Source organism: Belonocnema kinseyi, chromosome 4 (assembly GCF_010883055.1).
Source record: "Belonocnema kinseyi isolate 2016_QV_RU_SX_M_011 chromosome 4, B_treatae_v1, whole genome shotgun sequence".
Lineage (NCBI taxonomy): Eukaryota > Metazoa > Arthropoda > Insecta > Hymenoptera > Cynipidae > Belonocnema > Belonocnema kinseyi.
Genome location: NC_046660.1, coordinates 40,026,427 through 40,031,000, shown reverse-complemented (window position 1 = coordinate 40,031,000; position 4,574 = coordinate 40,026,427).

The window sequence follows — 4,574 nt, the reverse complement described above, 5'->3', positions numbered from 1 at the left end:
CATTATAGGAAAGTCACTATGGGCCTATACTCAAGTTTATATAATATTGTTTTTGTAAGAAGAAACTACAAGATATTTGCTAAAAACTCCCATTAAGACTAATTTTCCTGAAAATCTAGTTTCATCTTTAAATTCGCGGAAAAAATTCAAAAAATCAATTGCAAATTATTTTTATTTTTCAACAAAAAAAAAATAAACAAAAAAAATATATATATGTTTTTTAGAGCACCTTTAATTTTTTTAATTTTATGCTTATCCTAGTATTTATTGACCAACCTAATATCCATCAAAAATACATTTCGGTGAAAAAGAAGATATTTGCAAAATAAAAAATAAAAGTTAAGGAACGTAGCCATTATTATTAAATAATTATTTTTAAATGTAAAATTAATGTTTGCTTCCGCGCATTAAAAATATAAATATCCGGTATGTCAAAACTAAAACTTTCAGAATAATCTCCATAAATAAATATTACAACTTGCTAACAATATGAATAATGATAACGACTTAGAATCAAGGAATGTCCATCATTCCAGAATACTGATTTTCTGAGAACAAATATTCATCTTTTGAACAATTGCCAAGTCAAATTATATGTAGAACAATTCAGTGATCTATATTTGTACCCCTTTAAGGCTAAAAAAGGATCCCAATTTTATTTCGTTAGTCGTTTTTTAAAGCATAAATCAATAAATATATTTTTGTTTGGTCAGTGCCAAAGTGCTGCCCCAATTCGTCTATTTGCATTGCTTCCGTGGACTATCAGACCAAAAGAATCTTTATAAATGGCAATATTGTGATTTTATTTTTATGAAAAATATATTGTTTTAAAAATTCTCATTTTTTTGTACGAAAAAATATTTTAAAAATAAAATGAAAATTTAAGAAGTGTAAATTAGATTTAAATCAAATTTGAAATCTTATTTAACGTCCAATAATCATCTTAATGTGCAGAATTTCTAAAAATAAAACCAAGAATCCAAAAACTGAATTTTGTCAACCACCATCATATTTTCCTATTGTAATTTGAAAAAAGAAAAAAAATGCGTAAAAAAGAAAAGAAACTCATTCTTTTTTTGAATAAAAAATAAAAAAGAAGAATGAAAAGGAAACCAGCCAAATCTCCCTGAGGAAAGGAAGGCACTGCATTGCCTTTTAGTGATATGAAATATTGATGCTATAATGTGGCTAATTTTTTGCGAAACATAGCCTCTTATAAAAAAAATCTCTCCTTTGAACGCAAGAAGGTAAATAAAGTGTTTGTCATTAAAAGTGACGAAAATTGATAGTGATCTAAGAAAAATTATTTTTATTTTAAAAAGTTTAAAACTATAATTACTTTTTGGAAAGGAAGATTAGTTCGAAGAATTAGCCCTCTTCGACTAGGAAGGTGTTGATCTCGGGACAGTGAAGGTACGTGGGTTAGCGTTCGCAGGTCGTAAGGTTGTTATGGCAGAGTCAATCGAAGGCTGGCAAAGAATGTTAAGCTGGTTTAGTCCTAATTTAAAAAGACATTAAAAGCCATAAAAACAAAAGCGGTTGCATGAGAAAATGCATGGACATGAAGGAAGCTGGATAGGTATGCCAGGACAGAAAAGTGTGGCAGCAAATAGCTTATAAAAAAAGTGCAAGTGGAATGAGTGCCGCCTAAAATAAAAGACCGTGAATAATGGACCCAAGTTGAGAGCTTCACATGATGTCTTTATGAAGCTCCTAATTTCGAGTGATCGCTGGAGAGATTGATCAGAAACCTGGGTCGGAGCAGCGTTGCGGAACGAACATGTTATTTAAATAAATAACACGAAAATTCTAGATCAATCTAAAAATCTATAAAACCTCTTTCATATTACTTTCTCCCTCACTAAGTGACTCACGCTTACCCTGAAAGGAAAATGGCTTGATGGTATAATAGATGCAAGTTTTACGATGCGCAACACTTTGGGGTTGAAGGCAAATTTATTTATTCAAACTGTTCTCGTGCAACTTGCAGAAATGTTTGTAAAAGTATATGTAGTTGGCCATTGTACTGAGTCAAACAAGTAAGTATAACTCAAAACAATAAAAAAATTATAATTAAGATTAATTACGTTTATTTTTTATTAGAGAATATAGCGCGCAATGTAATGTCACCAGAAGTAACGCTAAGAACTTTAAAATGTTTAGTTTTGGTACAAATTCAAATATTGAATTAAAATTTTTTTTAGTTGGTTGAAAATGGAACTATTTGGTTAAAAACTCATCTATTCCTTCAAAAATGAAACTACTTGGTTAAAAGTTGAAATACTTTGTTAAAAAATAATTTTTTGTTTCAAGATTGATTTCTTTCGTTGAAGATTTTACTATTCTATTTTTAGAAAATTAATCGTTTCTTTAAGAAATAATGTTTTGAGATTAACTCTTCCTTTTTAATTAATTTTTTCAGAAGATTAATCGTTTTATTTGAAAAGTTATATCTTTGGTAGAAAATATAAGTGTTTTTTTGTTTGTTATTTCTTAATATTATTAATTAAAAGTGCATATTTTCCAATTAACAGTTCAACAATTTAACTTGAAATTAATGTATTTTTTTGGAAATTTTCTTTTTTTTGTAGAAATGTAATCTTTATCCGTTTTTGGCCGAGAGTCCATCTGTTTTGGATCAGACATGAACTATTTTGTAGATAGTTGGCACTTTTAGAAAATTAATCAGATTTGGTTGAGGATTCTCCTTTTTCCAAAACTCGTCTTTTTGGTTCAGTTCAACTGCGATTGATATCGCATAAAAACCTTTTTTTTGTTGAGAATTCATGTATTTTAGTTTGAACATGTGAGAACATTTGACTATTTGATTAAAAATGGATATTTTAGTTGCAAATTCATAGTTTTCGTATTAAAATTAAATTATTAGATTGAAAATAAATTTCGTGTGGAAAATTAAACGTTTATATTACAAATTTAACTATTGGTTTGAAAAATAACCTTTTTGTTAAATTAATATTTTTTGCATGAAAATTCAAACCTTTGGTTGAAAAGCAACGAACATTTTGGTTGAAAACTTATATTTTCGGTTTGAAAATTCAAATCTTTTGTTGTAAAATGTTATATTTAGTTTTCATAATTATATCTTTTAGTTAAAGAAGCTCTGTAGAGGGTACAGCTATTTTTTTTAAATTCGGCTTTTTTTAAATATTTAACTTACTTAGTTGAAAGTAAAACTCCATTGTTAAAAAATGAGTTGCTTTGTTGAAGATTTCTATCTTTAATTAAAATTAATACTTTTTCTTTAAAATTCAACCATTTGGTTTTAACTGCGTTTCTTTCTGGTAGAAAATTTAAATATTTTAGTAGAAAATTCAACTATTTTCTTGAAAATCCGTTTTTAATGTTAAAAAACGGTAGAACATTCGATTATTAGGTTGAAAATGATCTTTTTCACTATAGATTAATATTTTCAAATTGAAAATTCAAACATTTGGTTAAGAAAACATTTATTTACTTAAAAATTTAAATAATTTGTTAAAAATTCCAGCCATTTTGTTGAGTACTCGCTTTTGTTGCAAATGCAATACTTTCACTTGAATTGTTATGTTTTTAAATCTTTTCAAATTGAATCATAAAACAGGAGTTTTCTCCAAAATTCAAAAAATTTTAGGCAAGTTTGCCATAGGTTAACATATTCCCAATATTGATCTGAAAGAAAATGTCAAGTAGAAATGGCATGTTATTGTCAAATATTCACAATTTTTAGCAAAAAAACCTAAATAGTTAATTAATTGATCAAAGTGCATTTTAAAACTGTGGAGAGACAAAAGAAATGCAAATTTAAATTCAATAGTAGTTTAAAGTTCAGACCTGGATTTTCTGAAAAATGCGTTTAAGCTGAACTGCCTTCTCGAGAAAAGTTTTAATAGCACAAAATTTTCATCACACTCGCATAAATTACATAAAACTTATTACGACTCTAGTCTCTTCTAAAATTGAAGTTATAGGTTTAAAATTAAGCATATCAAATTTTTCTTGATAAATTAAAATTATATCACACGTCAAAAGTTAGGAGGCGAATACATAAATTATTTAGTTGTAATTATTAACTCTCTTTTGATGAAGTTCGACTTAAGTTCAGTAATTTTTAATTCATATCTAAAAATACATATTTATTCAATTGTTATACTATACTGAGAAGCTTTCAATCTTAAAACTCAATATTTATTGATATTCTTAAAATTGTAATGTCGGATAAAAGACAAAGGTGGTTTATTTTAAGAAGATAAAATCGCAAATATGAAATATCTATACGTAGGAAAATTGCTTTTCCAGATTATATTTTTTTCTGAGACGAATTGATGCTAAGCCACTTTTGTCTCTTTTCGTATCCAATGATTGAAAACGAGTAAAACAAATAGCTTTTTCCCAGATTCTCAGCAAAAATACATTTCAGGATAAAAGCTTGGTATTCTTTTTCTGCTTCATTAAAGCTTGCGCCTCAAGTTTCCTTTCCATTCAGAAATTGATTTTTCACAGATAATTTCGTACAGGAATATTTTGACTGGAGTCTTTAACCTTTTAGGTTATTCGTAATAATAAAAAAAAAATAA